General features: G+C 43.3%; 1 protein-coding gene across 1 annotated transcript in view; it reads left to right on the top strand.

Annotated features, from left to right (window-relative positions):
* The window catches only part of NECAB2 (N-terminal EF-hand calcium binding protein 2), a 139,881-nt gene that overhangs the window by 11,736 nt on the left and 107,704 nt on the right, over nt 1-20,441 (top strand). The window lies entirely within an intron of this gene.

Raw genomic sequence — 20,441 nt, 5'->3', positions numbered from 1 at the left:
CAGAATGGTTGACCTTGAGGAAGACAACATTCCATCTAAACATTTTGTTATATCCAACGAAATCACGCAACAACTTCCAGTTGTGCAACAGAACTTCCCCACTAGAACCCCTAAAATCTGCCTTGGAAGTTCCCCCAACTCTCTGAAGCAGGTTTTGGAGTGCAAGGGGTGGGGAGTGGGATGGAAAGTTCCTTTTCACAAGCAGAAGTTGTTCTACTCATGGATTGACTTCATTGGGTCCCACCCGAGCTCTCTGTCATCCTGGACTCTTTTAGGAGTTACCACTGTTCAGTACATAATCAGTGCTGACCAGAGGTGTGGAAGACCAGGCCCATGGTGCCAAATGCAGCCCTCCAAGCCTTATCTATCTAGTCCTCCGTACCCTCCCAAGCCACGCCCCTTTCTCCAGGCCATACCCCTCCCTGGTCTGCCTTCATACTGTGGCTGGATTGGGTCCTTGAACTCTGACAATGTCTCTTGACTGGATGGAGGGTAGAGGGAGTGCCTGAGTGTATGCAGAAACTAGCCTACTGGAGAAAGGTAAACATTTACAATAATGGCCCCACCCACTTTTTGCCTCTGTCGCCACCAACTGTTGGCATTTAGCCTCTGGAAAGCCACCCAGGAAGGAAGGGGGCTGAGAAAAGTCTTCAGATACAGACAGTACTGAGCTAGATGGACCGATAGTCTAACTCTGTACATGGCAGCTTCCAAGGGGAACCAGGCTTGAAGGTAGCAGTTGAAGTTCCTTGAAAAGAATGGAAGGAGCATACAAGATAGGTGATTCTGCACTACTTGCAAATCCATCTCCAGATTTTGAAACACTGTTCAACCCCCCCCCCCACGCAGGCACCTGGGGGGATAAATTGCAATTAATAAATCCTCTCCTATCCATTAAAACCCATCCCACAAAATTGACAGCTTGCTACTGATGGTTCAAAGGAGAGTTTTCAGAGGTACAGATGGTAAAAGGAGTCATTACATCAGCTTTCCACAACTTGGTGAACTTAAGATGTTTTGGACTACAACTCCCATCAGTCCCAGCCAGCCAGCTGGGACTGATGGGAGTTTTAGTCCGAAATATCTGGAGCTTGCCAGGCTGGTGAAGGCTGCGTTATATAAATGCAAGTAAGAAGGAAACTTTCCCTCACTCCCTCACATTTAAAAATAAATCACAGCTGTGTGTTTTATGGTTATATAATTGGAGAGTTGTATATTTTCTTCCACAAAATGTCTTCAGCTGCATGTAGATGTTCTTTTTCTGGGGGCAGAAGGTTCTGTCTTTTGTCTTTGCTAAATTGGGAGCCGAACTCTGAAAAGCTCTGCCCACTTGAAAACTTGCATTTCCCCCACAAAGACTACAATAGTACCTATTCATTAGGTGTCTGACACACACGGGCTTGCTGTGTAGGTTACTGGTGCACAATCAATCTGTTTTGAAGATAGCATCTCCCCTCTAGGCCAAGATTAGAGAATCTCCAGCCTGGGGGTCAACTGTTGGGCTGCTATGGATCTCACTTTGGCCCATCAGGCTGTTCCTGACAAACCACATCCACCTGTCCCAGACCTGATGTAATATATGGCATCAAGTGTGAGCAGTAGTGTAGTAGCAAATTCAGAAGTACAGGGTCCCTTCGTGATAGTCGCAGCCATACCTGCTCACAGCCCTGCCCCCTTCGAAGCTTATACAATAATCTTATAATTATACAATATTAATTTGGGATGCATTGCAACAATCAATGAAGATCACCATGTGTTGCCTTTCCGCTCAATCTACTATTTTCTGTGCATGTACCTGGGCAAATGATTTGGAGTATTCAAAGATCTTCTGTTGATTTGAAGAAGTTGTGTTTTCTTGAAGTTCTACTGTACATAATAGAACCCACACACCATTCTCTTGACACTGAAGCACCTTGTGTTTTCAGTGTTCCTAAATGCTTAGCTTTGGAGCATACAGACCAACTCTTCCTTGGTGTTCTTCTTGCGTGATTTCCCCGGGGTGATCCTAGGAGCCAATCCTTGGTGACTGACATACTTCCTTTCACTCTGACTTTATCTAATCAGCACAAAGGATGAGCAGACTTCTCAGTGGCTAAAAGCTTTCATTTCATGCTGATTGGGCAGCTCTAGAAGCTGGAGACAGAGACCTTGCTGCAGAAATAATAATGGGTCTACCCTCTACCCATGACCCTGAACCACTACACCTCTGGCTTCACGACAGGTACTGATGTAGTGTACTTCCAGTCCTTCATTTCCTGGAGCAAGGTGCACTCTCACTGCCCATCAGCTGAGCCTGATCAACTGATGGGCAGTGCCAGCATGCCTTGTCCCAGGAGCAGGAAAGGATTTCAGTGCAAACCCCTTTCTGAACAGCCCCTCCATTTTAGCAGGCCTTCAATGCAAATCTCTTTATGATCCTGGAACAAGCCTCTGTGAAGGCACCCTGGGAGCACAGCTTCAAAGAGGCTCATCATCTGATGTTGTTGTGAAATTGGCTGATTGTCAGGTGGGTGAGCACTCACTGCAGTCTAAGCTCAGACTGTAATTCTCCAACTGCCATCTAAGCGGGTGGGTATTCTTGTAGCTAGCAGACATCCTGTATTCATTTTCATTAAAGTGGCTTCACAAATCCTTGACCTGGAATCTTTGAAAGAAATTGCAAATGGTTTGGCAGTTGATCAACTGGAGTGGACAGATTCTTTGTGTTACAACCATTAGTGTCTGCCACTTATACATGCTGCACAAACTACTAGTATATCACAGTCCTCAATGATGGAGACAGTCTTTGTGTAAGGTGATGATGGAACAGTTGCTGTGTTCTGAGTTGCTGTGTTAAGAAGAATGTTGTGCAAGCAGGAACCACACAGTTTTCCCACTGAGGAGTACCTGAGAGTTATTGCTTTCTAAAGGAACCCTGAGCTTTATTGGACTCCTATTCTGCAACATACTTATCCTGACTTTTGAAGGGCGCAATCGTTGCTCTAATGTTGTTGACATGCAATGATTCTTTGTCTTTTCCATGCAGTTGTAACTAGTGACCTGTAAAATACAATTCAAGATGACAAATTATGGCTGCATGTTAACAAGTAAGAAGGCAAAGTGTTAAAACACAGCCAGCCTCTTAAAAGCCTTTGCATGTTGTGCTCATCAGACTTGTGGGGGTGAAATAAAGTTAAAACTGGAGTGAGGGAAAACAAGTTCTATGCAGTGAGCCATTACTTAATAGACTCTGTATGCAGCTGCTAGGCACTTTGAATTAAAATGGGTTTGCAAAGTCAAGCTTGCATATATGGATTTAGTGCATCCATCCCTGAATGTCTCTTGCATGGATTACTTAAGAGTCGTAGTAGAGAGGATATATTGGATTTGTTGAGTTGACCATTAAGGATGATCCATTGAGTGAGTTGGTAGCAGAGTAGTCATGGAACTGAACTCTGTTGTCCTACTGATGCCATTTCATTTTGGGCAAATTGCTTAAGCCCAGTGTGCATTTCTGTCTGTTAAACATCAGTGATGGGTACACACAGCCAGACAGTTTGGATAATGAGCATTTCACACAACAAAGCAAAAAGCCTGTTAATATTTCCTCAGCTTTTAGCTGATTGCTAACCAGCCAGAACATCTGTTGTGAAAAGCTGAATTGTCATAATATTAGGGAGACAAGGTGTTGGCACTTTCAATCCTGTTGTGGAATCTGTAGATGTATGTCAGTGAGGTGCTAGGAAATTTTTGTTTCCAACTGAGCTGCGCACCAGAAAATATGAAGAGAGAGAGAGGATGGGGAGGGAGGGAGATGGGAAGATGTGACTGAATGTTATCAAAACTCGCATTTCCTGGCTTAGAAAGTCAAACATTGCTTGCTTGCTTGTATCCTTGCATCAGAAGAGAACCTAGTGGAACTTTTTTTCTTCTTCAAAGAGCCATTACTCTCAGCCTTTGCCCCCCCTTCCCCCTTCCAACAATCCACTTCCTTATCCTTCTTTCTACTTGAGCATTGGTAAGCTAGAAGAGGAGAGGTAAATCTCTTCATCCACCTACTAGCACCTGACTATTAGGACTGTATGTCAGGGACTCTGGAAAATGACATTTCCCTTGTTCTACTAAATGTTTGGGAAAATCACAGTTCGCAGTACTCTTGGCATCTGGTTCACAGCTCTAGCAGGGAACCAGACATTGGAAGGGGATAAATTTCTCTCCCTCCTTTCAGGTACTCTACAGTTGCCTCTGTGTTCTTGACATACGTATGATTACATACTAGAGCCACAAGGTCATGCTTAGTAGGACTGTGCCAGACAAATCCCAGATCCTGAACTGAATCCAGGGCAAACTGAGAGTTGCCTGTAGTGGGTTGTCCCTAATGGGCTCAGATCTGCCAAGGATGATTGGGGATTGTAAAAAACGAGGCGGTTGGGTGACTGCATGTTGAATTGGGAGTTTAAACCCTGAATAAACATCCAGTTGTTGATGAGGAGAGGGAGGGAAGAAGACAGTAGCAGAGACTCTTGTTTGTCTCCCCACCACCACCACTTACTGACCACATGCTTATTTGGGGTTTAAACACCTGATTCAACATCTGGTGCAGGGAGAAGAAGGAGTCACAGGCAAGAGTCTCTGTCTGCTTGCCCTCCTTGTCCTCATGCCAATCACATGCTTAATTGGGTTTAAAACCCCAATTAAATAGTTAGGGTTGCACAAGTTTCAGTTTAGGGACTGGACTCTCTCATGTCGGTTCCAGGTTGTCCTGGGTCAGAACCTGTTGGATCCAAGGTGCTGAATTGGGCACCAAACTGGAGCATGCACAGCCAAAATATTTAGGACACTGAAGGGTACAATCAGTGTGATTTTTGTTTTCATTTTATTTTTTCTTATGCTGCAGCAACTGCTCTCCCCACTAGCTCCCGCATCAGCTACTTTTGAGATACCCCTTGTTTTCAAAAGTGGTTTGCCATGTGGGAATAGGGCTATTATCTGTAAAACACAAGCAGGAACATATCCAGAAATGCTCTCTGTATGGGGGCTCCATAATTTCTGCTGGGGCGTATAAAACATAGCACACACTGACTGGGACACACCTCTCCATTTTCTTTTTGTGGTTGTGTGTACATGCTTTGTTTCTTAGGCTCATATTTAGAAGCCTACACAGAGTGGCAGAGAACCACAGAGTGGGAGAAGAGGGTGATGTTCAAACTTCATACCTTTTTTATCAATATGAAGGTTTGTTTATACATCCCACTGTTTGAGTGATAGACTACCTACCTGCTCAGTGACTAACAGGGTGCACATCTCTTTCTATTGCTGACACTGCTACGGGTAGGGATGGAATAATCTATCAATTTCAGTATCTCATTTTTCCAATCTTAAGTTCAGTTCTCCACATTTCTGCATCTGTTGTTGAACTGTTTATTTATGTATTTATAGCCCTCATTAAAATTTGTCTGCGTTCTTCTGCAAATTTCTCCAAATACATACACTTTTTTTTTGTATACAGCTTTCATTACTATGCTATTTTTGCAAGGAATTTTTCCTAATATAAAGCATTTGGTATGTTATTTTCACAAATACATGCATTTTTATGTGCATTTTACTTTACTGCATGCATTTTTGTACTCATTACTTGACTGGATGGTTGCACTGCAAAATTCGGAGTGGTGCAGATTGAGAAGAATGCCTGTGTTTCGGTTCACGTGTTGTTTTGAAAGTGCCAAATAAATAGGTTAGTCTTTAAATGCAGACTGAACTGTATTTCTTCCCTGTCCCAATCTTTAGCCAACTCCAAAGAGCTCAGGTTTTATGCGGTAGGGTTTTTGTTTTGTTTTTTGGGCAAAGGCTTTTATATTCTAAATGGAATTATGTGTCCACTTTGACTCCTGCTGTGTTATGTTAAGGAGGGAGAATTAAATCCGTTCACCTGCTTTTCATCTATGGACTTGCACAATCTGTCATTTGCTCTTTGCTTGGAAGATCAGTTCTGTCTGTGCCACCATCTCCAATGCATTCTTTCTTGTCTCTGGCCAGCTGTCACCCCCTCTTGTGATGGCATCTGCCATGAATAGCCTGAGTGACAGTCTTTCCCATCCTTTACCCTTTCCCCCAAAATGAAATAATCTCTGTATCTCAGCTTTAAGAAACTAACTGAGCTTGCATTTAATCGAATACTGCACTGAAGTACTCAGCTCAGCTAAATTTTGCAAGTTTCAGGAGTGGGGCAAAACACCCCAAAGATTGAACTAAGTTTTTTTTTGTTTTTGTTTTTTTTTGAAGGGGAGGGTAAGGGTTTCCCGCAGGCTGTCTTATCTTTACATACAAGTTAGCCAACATTTATTTATTATCTCCCCCTTTCTTTAATAGCAGTAGCAATGACAAAAACCTTGCTTTATCATTATGTATCATTCTATCATTCTTGGGGATGAGAGATAGGTACCCCCATTGTGGCAAGGGATTGCTCTGAAAAATAATGGGCTAGTCCATATTTCTGCTTGTTCCATTCTTAGAAAGCATAGGTCTTAGTGGTTTTCCGCTTGACCTATGCTTTCTTGGCACAGGTCCAAGCAATCTTCCCTTTGCCCCCTCCTTTCCCAGGGAAAATCCACTCTTAAGTGCTAACTAGGAGCAAACGTCAATCCAGTGAAATCCTGAATTGCCATTTGCTCCAATTGAGCACTAAAGAGCAGTTTTCCCAAGGAAAAGCAGCAGGCCAAGAGGAAGGGTGAATGACCCCTCAGAGGAGGCCCGCTGAAATTAATGGATCTAATGTAGCCATGTTCACTCATTTCAATGGGTCTGCTATGAGTGACATAGTTGAATGCCGCACTTTGCTCTCTACCCACCTGTCTTGGCTGAGTCTAAATCCACAGAGCAAAACTGGAACCAAACTGTACTTCCCCACTAGTCAGCTGTTTTAGTGTCTCAAATACTGACAGGGCTTCAACCCCATTTACAGTAATCAGAACAGCCTAAATGCTAATCCAGCTGGTGTCATTGGATACGATTTGCAGCTCCACCCTAACCTATAATGCAATAGGGTTCATGGTGACGTCAGGTGGTTGAAGCCCTATCTGGGGATGGAAGAACTCAGCATGTAGCCCATTGGCTGGGTCGTGTTCCCCACTCCCATATTAAAACATCACATTCCCTAGTATAGCATGTTATTCGAAGGCTACAGCCCAGTCCAACACATACCTCCTTTGGAAAGCACCACTATGTTCAATGTTGGAAGACTGCAATGCATTGAATGCTGCAGTGAAAATCTCAACCCAAAAAACAGAGAGAAAACATGAATACATTCAAAAATATACATTTTATTTGCACAATATTTTTGAAAATATTGATGATTAAGGTGGAAATGGGGCCGCATAGAATTATCAGCGAACACATCCATAAGTGACATGGAAAAGAAACTTTGCAGCAACAAAGGAACAAAACCCACAGAGCTGAATGAGCGTTAATTAATTTCCATTTATGAATCACTTCCTCTAAAATATCTCAAAGTGGTTGAACAATAAAACAATAAAAAAATAAAGCAATTACATACACAAGACAATTTCAGATTCAATACAGATACAGACTGGTATAAAAGTTCAGCCTCAAGGCAGCTCCTGGGTTTAGTTAAGCCCCACAACATCTTACAGGGTGTTGATCTTGTTGCAAACAAGTTAAGGATATTGTGACCATAGCGACCTACTGCTCTGGTGCCTTCCCTCATGATTCCAGTGTGCACTGTCAGAAGAACAAGACTTTAAAATATATTCCGAAACAGAGAGAGCACTTGATTATTTTTCCTTTGGAAGTGAAACATCTGGATCAGAGTTGGTCATGCAAGGCCAATCTGGCATCATTTGCCATGGGCTGCCAGCTGAATAGGTAATAGAATGATAGTGGTGTTTATAATTCATAAACTCATTTCCTGCAAGGGATTGGACAGATGCCCCCAAATCAAATTCTGCTTCTGACATTAAGATATTAAAAATGCACATAGTTAAACTGGGAAATAATGATTTATTTATCTTTAGTTCCATTCATAGTGTGATGGGGACTGTAAGAGAAGGTTTTTGTGATGGGCCACCTCCAAGGATCCGAAAGAATGTAGCCCGTCTCTCAAGAGAACTTTAATGCATTGATGATCCTGTCTGTGAATCATGAGACTTGAAAGAGATAATAAAATGTGTGTCATAGCTTCTTCCCCCTCCTTGCAAACATAGCATTATGAGTTTGGAGAATGAGGCAGCCTGGATGAAACCCTGGTTCCCCTTCCAAACTTGGGATCCTGTATCTGTGAGAGGAGACTGTATCAGAAGCAGCTTGCCAAACCAGTTCCTTTGTCAACATAATGGCTTTGGCTGGCTCATTATGTACCAGGGTGCAGCAGCTAGGGATCACTAGGAATGGAAAATAAAACTGCCAGTATCATAATGCCATTATGCAAGGGAGCGGGTGGCACTATGGTCTAAACCACTGAGCCTCTTGGGCTTGCTGATCGGATGGTCAGTGGTTCGAATCCACGTGACAGGGTGAACTCCCATTGCTCTGTCCCAGCTCCTGCCCACCTAGCAGTTCAAAAGCACACCAGTGCAAGTAGATAAATAGGTACCACTGCAGCGGGAAGGTAAACAGCGTTTCTGTGCGCTTTGGCTTCCATCACGATCCTCCATGTGCCAGTGGCTGTTTAGTCATGCTGGTCACATGACTTGGAAAGCTGTCTGTAGACAAATTCTAGCTCCCTTGGCCTGAAAAGCCCCATAGTCACTTTTGACTGGACTTAACCATCCAGGGGTCCTTTATCTTTTTCCTTTACCTGCCATTATACAAATCTATCATGTGACTACATTTGGAATACCGTGTCCAGTACTGTTCACCTCACCTCAAAAAGGATATTGTAGAGTTGGGAAAGGTTCAGAAAAAGGCAGCATTTTGGGACCAAGCAGCTGGTGATGGAGCAACTCCCCTGTGAAGAAAAGGTTGCTGTGTTTTGGACTTTTTAGAGAAAAGGCAAATGAGAAGGGACATGATAGAAGTTTATAAAATTATGCATGATGTGGCAAAAGTGGATAGAGAAACTGGTTTTCTCCCCCTCATAAGTGGAACTTATGGACATCCAAGGCTGGAAGATTCAGGACAGATAAAACAAAGTACTTCTTCATGGGGCGCATAGTTAAAGTGTAGAACTCCAAACCAGGAGGCAGTGACGGCCACCAACCAGGATGGCTTAAAAAGAGGATCCGACAAATTCAAGCCATGATGGCTATGCAGCGGCATAGCTAGCTGCTCGGGTGCCTGGAGCACTGCATGTGCCCTGCAGCTGGGGGCGGAGCAAGCCACTCATAGAGGCGGGGCAAGCTGCCCATGAGGGTGGGGCGAGCCAAGGCAGGGCGCGCTGCGTGGAGCCTCTCTGCAGCCTCCCCCTCAGCTGTAGGGCAGCTGAGGTGGTGGGCAGACGCAAGCCCCACGCTTCTCAAAAAAGCAACGTGGAGTTTGCAGGCAGTCCGCCCACCGCCTCCCCCTCAGGAGAGACACGTGACTCAGGCACGCTGCAGGCCCTGTGGTGTGACGCCCAGTGCCCCCCGCCCCACCTAGCTACGTCTCTGGATTAGGCAGATTCAGGGAGGAGAGGGCTGTCGAAGGCTACTAGCCATAAAGGCTGTGCTCTGCCTGCAAAGTTGGAGGCGGCAATGCTTCTGCTTTCTGGAAATCACCCGAGTGCTCCTGCAGTGGCGTAGGAAGGGGGGGGTGCGGGAGTTATTTTTTCAAAAACACATATTGTTGCCATTCTGTCACCCACCTCAGTGATGACACCCACGGCGGCCCGCACCCACTGTGACCATGCCCACCTGCAACCTCTTAATCCCACCCAGGAAGGAGAGGCAGATGTCAGGTGGGAGGGAGGAAGAGGAGGAGGGAAAGGCCTCAGAGATGAGTAAAAGGTTCTACCAGGCTGGCTGTGTCTTCTTAGGGAAAGGTGTGGTTGGTGGATGCCTTCGGATAATAAGCAGATTTCTATCCAGCCTCTCCTCCTTGCCCTGCAACCCCTGTCCCTCCCTCCTTGCCCAAGGCCCTGCCCCATGAAGCAGCACCTGACATGATTGAATTTTCCACTCAACACCTGTTGATCAGATGATCCAATCATGCAGGGTGCTCCTTTGCAAGCACCTTCGCCTTCTCAACAGAAGCAACGTAATATAAGTTGCACGAGTCACATTATGCTATAGTCCTTACCATATTTAGTTTTGCTAATCAGTATTACTATCTAAGGGCTGTTGTGTGCTTCTGCCTCCTGCATATCCTTGTCCCATCCACTTTCCCCATTTTCTTATACCTTCCTACTTACCGCTCTCGTCTGCTGTCTATCATTCTACTTGATCACCAGAAAGGAAAATCATCCTCAGAGAGTCTAGCATATCCAAGTTTAAAAATAAACCAGCAGGCACCAGTGTCTAATTACATATCTAATTTTATAGACGTACGTTCAGAATATGGCATGATTAGAATTTAAGGATATTAATTTTTCATTAGATCTGTCATTAAGTAGACTTTTCCTGGAAGCAGCTACATTTTAAAATATGTGCCCATTTGCAAGGACCTAACATTTCAGAATGAAAACTGGAATATGGATCCATGGGGCAAGATTGCGGGCCAGATCACAAGATCACCTAGCCATCCTGGAAGCAGAGGAGCCATATGGACAGGAACCTTAGCCAATCATGTCTGTAAGCCAGCTTTTGCATCTAGGTCTCATACATACCCATTTTAGTTAGAAGCAGAATAGCTACTACAACTCCCTCCAACAGTACCTGCATTTCATTTTAACACACTGGTCTTGTTGATGGCAACTCTCTGTACAAAATTCAGAAAAATCACAAGAAACAAGAGACAATTCCTTATACATTGTTGTTTGGAAGCAAGATTCAGGGAGAAATTGTGGATGAGGGGAATTTCAGAAGCATTCCTAGCTGGAATCTGGATTTTAAAAATACATCCATAACTACTCCCTACTAAGGGCTCGTCCACTCTTCTTAGAAAGCATGGGTCCAAGAGGTTTTGCCGTTATCCTGCCACTTTCCCCTAGAAAACCTGCTCTTTAGCTCAAAATTGGAACAAAGGGCAATCCACAGAAAATTCCATTGCAATTTGTTCTGATTCAGCACCAAACCATAACTTTCACCTTGGGAAAGCAGCAGGGCAAACGGAAGGGTGGGTGAGCCCTAAGTCCTCTTCTGCTTGGCATTTCAAGTTTTATTTCTTCTCAAGGTTTTCTACATCTTACTGTGGCTAAGCAAATCAACAGTTAAGAAATAATTTTTTCACAATTATTCCTGCTTTAGTGGGGGGAAACAACTTGAGAATTGCCCACGCAAGTAGAGTAACACTGGTGAATCATCCTTCATCTATACCATGAAGTCTAGAAAACTTTTTTATGATGAAGGCAGAAAAGGACATCAAGTTGTTAGTCAAGGAAACCATATCCGCTTCCAACTCCTTGCCTTTTAGTCACTAGGAAAATGGCAGAGGTGGTCTCCTCTGATATTTAAGGAACAGATTTTGGCATGCATTCAAATCTTTACAGAGTTTCATAAGAATCAGAAAGAAGAATACCAACATGCTTTGCTGCACAAACGAGTCTCAGCCCCTTGAAAGTAAAGCAAAGCATTCCATGGGCTGTTAAGTCAACCCTGTTTGCACAGGACCTCTGCTTGGGGGCACAAAACAAGCAAAATGCTATTGTCTAGTTTGGGGAAGGGGTGCGAGGAGCAGGCTTGTGGAGAATCTTGGCTTTCAAGACTGGGTTTAGGCTGGACTTTCTAACCACCAGCTATGCCTACCATCAGTGTCAAAAGCAGTGATGCTCTGAATACCACTTGCTGGGAATCAAATAGGCAGAGTGCTATGGCTCATAGGTCTGGCTTATGAGTTTCCCATAAACATCTGGTCGGCCACTGTGGATAGAGAGAGCTTTGTTCTGGTCCAGCAGGGCTCTTCTTACATCCTTCTTTTCCTATGTTGTAACTCTCTACATCCCACAAGTCTATGATTCCTTACAAGTATCTAACTTCCTGCTGAAGCTGAAATGAGTTAACCAGACGCCCAGATTTACTTCCACAGAATTTGATGGCAAACATCGTCTGAACTGAGTGAACGTACCTTGATTATTCAGTCGACAGCTTATCTTCAGCGTCTGTTTTTGACAGCCAGGCACAATTTATGAGCATATCAGAAGTGTAGCTGTGGATATACATAGATCAGTATCTGAGAGAATCAGGCACCAGCATTTGATAGCTGTTTCATAAAATGAAACCCCCCCAAAAGTAGTTTAAAATATATTTGCAGAGGGGGCTGGTAGTGGTAGTGAGGCATTGGCCAGCCAACCTCGATCTGTCTTCAACCAACTCCCACCTACCTGCCTTTTTACAACCTGCCAGGGGGAGGGTGTCAGATTGTGTCAGCTTCCTCTTCCCTAGGGCGCATCCACACTTGCCTCATGCCTAGAAAGTATGGGTCCAAATGGTTTTCCACTTGTCCCATGCTTCCTAGGCATGGGTCCAAGCAGTTTTGCATTTGCCCTGCAACTTTCCCCTGGAAAATACAGTCATACCTTGGGTTACAGCTGCTTCAGGTTTCGTTTTTTTCAGGTTGTGGACTGCTGAAACCCGGAAGTACCGGAACGGGTTGCTTCCGGGTTTCGGCGGTCGCACATGCACAGAAGCGTTAAATTGCGCTTTGCGCATGCGCAGAAGCACCAAATCGCAACCTGCGTGTGCGCAGACGCGGGTTGCGAACACTGCGGGTTGCGAAAGTGCATCCCACATGGATCATGTTCGCAACCCGAGCATCCACTGTATACTCTTTACCACTGAATCAGAACAATTGGCAATCAACTGAAAACCTGATTTCAATTTGTTTTGATTCAGCAGCAGAGAGTGGGGTTTCCCTGGAGGAAAGTGGAGAGGCAAATGGAAGTGTGGACAAGCCCTTAGCAGCCTCAGTGTTTCCTCTTGTAGAATTTAGCAGGGAGGCAGAAGGTAGAGACAAGCCTAGGGTGACTTGGATCTGCCTGCTACTGACTCAAGTTGGGCTCCCTGCCCTCCTCTCTACCCAATCTCTACCCTGTTTATTTCACAGCTCACAGCAGTCACATTTTGGATTTTGAAATCACATTTAGATTGCAAGGTTCCAGTGCCGGTGTTAGGATAAAATTTCAGCCTCAGATCCGATCTTCACATTTTAGAAATCCATTTGAAATGTTCATGCATCTAGTTTCACAGTTCCACTTTAGGCATCAGCTTAATTCAGTTGCAGCAGCTGTGACACCTCTTCACTTTTCCTTCATGCGCAATAAACGAAAGAAAAGACTTCTGTATGAGACGGGTGGAAAGACCATTTCAAAGTGTTGCTTCGTGCTTCTGTCTTCCCTAAGGATAGTTGTTGTCAACCTTTTGCATTTACTCCCTCATGATTGTAGGCATCTCAGTCCCTGAAGGAAGAGAAATTGCTAGAGTCCTCTTTTGTAGTAACGGATAGCTAGATGAAAGCTTAATGCCTCCTGGGTCTGTGATCTTGCTGTATGTGATTTGATGCTTTTCTCACTGATTATACTGCCAATGTTCATGTACTTTCTATTTAAAAAGTTAGGGGTGCATTTAACTAGTTCAAAGGAGCAGCAAGCCATAGAGTGGCATTGCCAGGCTATGCTAGACTTCCCTTCTCAACAGTGTCCAGGCATTATGTCTCACAATCTGTCACAGACATAGAAGACACCCCCTTTCCCTCACCCTGCAGGACCCTTTGTCTGTTGTGTCCTATATACTGTAATCCTAGACATCCTTACCTAGGAATAAGTAGACTCAATGGGGCACAAAAACATGCTTGAGTGTGACATTTCCCTTAAAACACAACTGTGGCAGCCACAATTCAGATACAGATAATGTACTAGGACCTTCCCCTGGGTCGGTCTCCTCCAACTCTCCTAGCTCTGCTCATTTCTTCTCCTCATCTGACCACCATCTCTGGGACATCTCTATGGGACTCATGACAAATAATGCCCCATTCTCCCTAATGGATCAGCCTCCACTATGTGAGAGGGAGAAAGATGTCTTCTTCTGTATTGGGATCTTATGGTGGTGGGTGGGTTGTGAATATCTTTAACAAATGAATAAATGAGTTGGAAGTTCTTTGAAATGCAGCTTGGATCTGGTCTCTATTGTGCCCCTGATGACATGATCAGATGTCATGAACCCGGGTGTACCTGGAGGTAAGTCCCACTGGTGCACACAGTTCCAAGGGCACTGTAGTCAGACAGTCCAAAAGGTCAAATACTGGTCCAGGTCCTAATCCGTGAGCAAAGTCTGAAGTCAAACAGTAAGGCCAGGTTCCCGCCTCTGCAGAAGATCCAGGATCAGAAAGCCTGGGTCAGTCCTGAAATCACAGTCTAGTGGAGCTCCTGAAGAAGCCAAGCCATGGTCCATCAATGTAGAAAGTTAAGCAGATACAGTGCCTCTGCCTTGCTTCCATTTTACCCCTTTCAATCTTGATTGATGCATCTTGATTTGCTCCAGCTGAGCAACTGTGTCTTTCCACTTGACAAGGCGTGTGATCCACCCCTCCCCTGAGCCTCATCCAGCTGCACAAACCTCCACCCAGACCAAACGAGCCCCATGATCTCCACCTGGTCAACTAGTGAGCTGGGCTGTGTTCCCTTGCCTGCCTCAGTCTCCTAGAGTGCACTGTTCCTGATGCTTCAGAGCCTGTAGTGTCAGCAGAGATATGGGCACCCCTGCTTCTGGTGATGTGTTCCCTTCCCCTGGCTCCTGTGAGCTGTCAGCTGCTCCTTTGGCATCCTCTGATGTCCTGTGAGTACCTCCTAAGTCCCCAACCTCTCCTTCCCCCATCTTCAGCTTGTCCCATTTTGTACCAGTTGTGACTACACCCCTCATTCTCTTTCCCTTCCTCGGTGTCCTGCCAGTTCATGACATCAGGATGCATTGGGATTCAGCATATCTGGGAACATAACCTAGTTTTCAATTTTGGTTGGTTGGTTGAAGCTTGATTTTCTGAACCCAATTTTGAGCCTGGCTGTTCCATACCAACCCTCTGTAGGCTAAATACACTAATTTTGCAACAAATAATAAAATTAATGAACACCCTCTAGGAGAGAATTCAAATGAACCACACAATTTAAATACAGCTCAGGCCTGGTCATATTAATGTTTGGGATTTCAACGTACCATAATTGTCTCTTGTAAATGCCCCATTAAAAAGAGGCGGAGGGGAGAATCTGATGGATCCTTCCTATGGCTGGCATTTGAAACCTCACAGAGGAAGAGACGATGACAATTCAATCTTTGAGGCTCCATGGTGGAACTAGATGGAAAAACAGAAGGGGCAGGAGTTGCATTGAAACCCAGCTATTTTGATCCTGAAGGCCGTGTTTTTCAAACACTCCTGGCTTGCTTTGAAGTATACCAATTAAGGTGTGATCTTCAGTGCTAACCAGAAGCAGTCAGCTCTTCTTCACTGTGGGCCGAGAGTGTGCCTTTTCTTTGCAAATTCTCATTAGAGAGATCAGGTGCGAGGGAAATGAATGAGACACTGTTGTGGCTGGGGAATTTAATGGCCTTGGTATGATTTGCAGAGGCCAGGAGGAAGAGGGAGCATCAGTGCCCCCATATCCCCACTCCTTCTCAGAGGCCTTGAAAAACCATTCAGTCAGAGAAAGAGGACTTATTAAAGAAATCTCTCTCTCTCAGGTGGTGGGAAAGGAGCGCTGCACACATCTGACATGCTTAATTGGATATCGCCTAACTGACCTTGCTGTCGTTGGGCTACTGCAGTGTGCAAAGGGCAACATAAAACATTTATGGAGCTGCTTTCTCATTTAAGATCACAGGAATGTTATTACCAGCCCATGAAATAAAGTTGGTGACTCCAAGGATGGAAATAATACAAGAATATAGAGTTTTTCTCTAAACTGGTGCAACAATGGCTAATCAAACAAAACAGGTTGCTTGCCCTTCAGAGATTATTAATTGTTTGACTTTTAGAGTGCTTGGGACTGGAAACAATAAGATTGAACACTAAAATAGCCCATGAAAATAAAATTGCAATAAGGTCTCCGTCAGAAGTAGTAACTGTATTTCAGGAATGTTTTCAGCATGGTCAACCTGAACCCCTTTTACCCTCAGTTCTGTTATCATGGACCGAAATCTGTTGTGCAGTGTCCAGTTCATTAGGTAGTCCCTGGTTCGTTGGGATCACCTGTGTGACAACTCTATGAAAATGTATATGTATTTTCATGAGGCTTTTTAAAAGGAAAAATGCAATCTGATGCAGAAATTGAACTCAAAATTGCAAAATTTTAAGAACTGAGAAAAACTGAAAAGATTAATCCAACCTTAGTTTCTTTTTTCCCCAATAGATTTTTATTGAAATTTTAAAGGTTACAAAAAGAAAAAATAAAGAACATATTTAAACAAAGAGAAAAAAATAAAAATACAGAACAATACAAGAACAAAGGGGAAAAAAACACGAAAAAAATGCAGATAATTTTAAAAAAACCAAATCAATCCTTTACATAACTTTCTTTCCTTTGCTTATTTCCTTGACCTCCTCACACTTCCCTTTTTTGTATTCTAATTCAATTAGATATTTCAGCAAATCCTTTCCATCTTTATTTTTATCCTAATAATTTATCTTAATATACTGTAATTTTACATTCTGTTCTTTCACCAATTAACAATCCATTTTTACTTAATCCTTTATATCATTTCTGCTAAAACCACATTACTTCATTCCAACATCCTTCTAACATTCCTTAATTTTACAATGTTTCTGTAGATAAACTTTAAATTTCTTCCAATCTTCTTCCACCAACTCTTCTCCTTGGTCTCGGATTCTGCCAGTCATTTCTGCCAGTTCCATATAGTCCATCACCTTCATCTGCCATTCTTCCCGGGTGGGTAAACATCCAACCTTAGTTTCAGGCCAGGGAGTGGTGGTTCCTAAATGAGAAGTGTTTGATGCTTATTTCTGGAAGGGCTGGAGAACAAAGAGGCTTCCTTCTTTCCCTTGCTCTTGTATAGTCCCTATGATGCAAGAAAAAGGTGGGCTACATCATGGAATATTTGTCTGTAGTCCAATAATAAGAATCTGGTAGACCATATCTGACTGGCCAATTTACCAACATGCCAGCTCCCAAGCATGGTTGACCCAAAATAGTGTTTTTTCACCCCTTTACTGCCATAGCTAAAGTCCTGCAGAGGACCGGTATCACTTGTGACACGTCACAACTGAATTTGGATACAAATGAAGTGCCAGGGGTATGAATGCACCTTAGAACCATATGGCAGCCCAACTTCAGCTTTGTTTCTTGCCACTTGTTTCCTTGACGTGGAAGGCAACATCTGGTAATTGCTTCATGCAAGTGAGAATCCAAAGGGCATGTTCTTTGCTTAGCTATGAGTCAGAGAGGAAGTAGTAGAGTCACCCCACATAAGCGCCCCCCTTCCAGTCTTGCATGCAGATTTCTAATTACAGTATTTGTACAAGTTCGGTATTCTTAATTACTCATTATAGGTAGAATTTCCAAATGGGGGGTGTATTGAAGCCTATTCTCCCATTGTTCATGCAAATCAATTAATACATATATTCCAGGCAATATAATTATGCATATGAGTAACTCGCCACATAGATGTTGGTCACTGCCTATGTAGTTAAAAAACAAAAACAACAAGACAAAACAAAACAGGCACATTATTTCTTTGTGGCTGGCTAAAAAAAGAAAGGTACTGTGATTCTTGGTAGGGAAGGACTACGGCTCAATGGTAAAGTACATGATCTGGTCCCAGGTTCTGTTCCTGGGAGTTCTGTCCCTCCAGATAGGGCTGGGGAAAATCCCTGTCAAAAGTCCTGGAGAGCACTGGGAGTCAGTGTACACCAGAGATGGGAGAGCTATGACCCTCAAGAATTTTTAGACTCGAGCTCAGGATGATGGGAGTTGGAGTCCAACCTTATCTGAAGGGCCACAGGTTTGCCATGCCTAATGTAGGCCCACTACTGAGCTAGATAAACCAATGATCTGACTCTGCATAAGGCCACTTCCTGTAGTCCAGTTTTTGATTGGTTGGTTTAAAATGGCCTCTTTGAACTCATCTATTTCTCTGCTACTACAGTGGTACCTCAGGTTAAGTACTTAATTCGTTCCAGAGGTCCGTTCTTAACCTGAAACTGTTCTTAACCTGAAGCACCACTTTAGCTAATGGGGCCTCCTGCTGCTGCCATGCCACTGGAACACGATTTCTGTTCTCATCCTGAAGCAAAGTTCTTAAGCTGAAACACTATTTCTGGGTTAGCAGAGTCTGTAACCTGATACGTATGTAACCCGAGGTACCACTGTATTGAATAAGAACTGCCCTGGTGAGAATCATAAATGATTAAATGACTGAGTAATCTGAAAGGGTCTAGTAGAATTGCAGCTGGGAAGCTCTCAGGATCTTTTGGGTTGCTGGCCTGTAGCACCCTGCTTGTGGTTAACGCTTAGCTGGAATGAAATATTCAACGCAGCAATAGAGAAATTAAAATAATAATTTATTTGTCAGACAAATAAATATGAGGCACAGTGGTATATGGTTACCAAGCTCTGGCCTGGCCTCTTGCCATTCTGGCCAGCACTTATATTTCCTTAATCCAGCCCCCTTGCTCCTCCTGTGGCTGCCTCTGTCCAATCAGCCTGGCTGAAATTCCTATTGGCTGTTTGCTAGAACCAATCACAAAAGATACACCCATTTCCTCTTGCCTTTTATGGAAATCAAAAAGCTATATATTCTTCTATCTATAAATGACAAATAAGTAGTAATATATCTTACATGTGTCTCAACAAGGAATCTTAATTACCAGCTCACCTCTTGCCCTCCTTGCCCTATTGCCTTCCAAAACAGATGATTAATCTTGAATTTTTATCTTAAACATATGTCAAGGATTTTGAGTTCACATCAACATTGAGAGATCTCCTTCATCTGAAGGTTTCTAAACAAAAGGCCTGACAACCATATATCAGGAGTGCTCGATGGCGTCTCCTGTCTGGCAAGGGGGGGGGGGTGCTGGTGGCTGACTTAATTTCAGGATAGTTACAACTCTTACAACTATATGAAATAAGAATCTAGCATTTCTTAAATCCTTTGCATAATTATATTTAAGCTAATATATTTAATACATAAATAACCTTTTAAAAGGAAAAGAAATCTTAAAAGAAACAGCTTTAGAAAAGACTTCCCAAAAATGCTCTGTTTCTGCCAGCCAGACCAGTTGCTTTTTCACTGCTCTTGACCTTCTTAACCTTAGGAAGAAGATATGGCTCATTTTACTATTTATCCACCCTTAATTTGTAGGGTCAGTGTAACCTTGGCTGTCAGCCTGTAATTCCCTTTTTACGACTTTGAGAATTGTTTTCTACTATAAATCAGGGGGCCCCTTTGTCTAGGAGAAAAACATTCTGCCAAGGTTCTTAGGCAGCTGGTCTTCTGCCTGGCATAAAACATTTATGAATTTGAACTCATTTTTAAAATACAAGCCCTGATTAAACATATAAGCTTTAATAAAAATGCAGGCTTATGATTAGATGCCTCAGGCCCATTTCATACTACAAGTGTCATCGAAGGCCATAGTTTCTCATCTCTGAATATGAACCTTGGAAATTCATGATGCACACTTGAAATGCAGTCTTCCTTTCCAGTGGATTTCGCCAGTTAGTTTAAGAGTGTTAAATGTTATGCCTTGGATTTCAAAATGGAAGGAGTTGACTCTGAGTGTGGCATACACAACTTTCTACCAGGAAGTCACATCGGCACAAGAAAGTATTGCGTGAGAAGAGTTCCTAAGGATTCTTGCTTGCCTTGTAGTTTGGCTAATGGCATCAGAAGCATCCATATTAACAAACTGGATTCCACCCCAGACTAGATAACAACTCTGTTTCCCTTACAGATGTGACTGTAGATATCCCCCATGCATGCTGGTGTGAAATTTTGAGGACTGCTGTGTTTCCATGGCTATTCTGCTTGACAAAAATTGCACATTTCTGTCTTCCAGAGCATTTGTTTTTTTTAATGCTCAGATCTAAAGTGCTGCTATGTTTTATAGCATCTTTAATCTCTTATCTGCCAGTGAATGTGGAGATAAATGTTGCAGCTACCCACAGCTAGGCACTTCTCCAGGAATAACTGTACATCTGGTTTCCCCCGCCCTCCAGTTTGATATTCTGATCTTTTCAGGTTACACATATGTTGCCTGGGGACAGTGTGATATATTGTTCACAGATGTGCTACAACTAAAATATTGGTCCATTTAAAAAACTCTGAGCTACATCAATTTTGTAAACTTTAAATGTATATTAGATTCTACTTATGTATATATTTTTGTACTCAATATACGTGTTTGTGCAAAGCAAGTTCCCCTAATATAAT

Source organism: Podarcis cretensis, assembly GCF_951804945.1.
Source record: "Podarcis cretensis genome assembly, chromosome: 8".
NCBI classification, from domain to species: domain Eukaryota; kingdom Metazoa; phylum Chordata; class Lepidosauria; order Squamata; family Lacertidae; genus Podarcis; species Podarcis cretensis.
The sequence above is the reverse complement of the archived record's forward strand: the minus strand, read 5'-3'. Positions and strand labels throughout refer to the sequence as shown.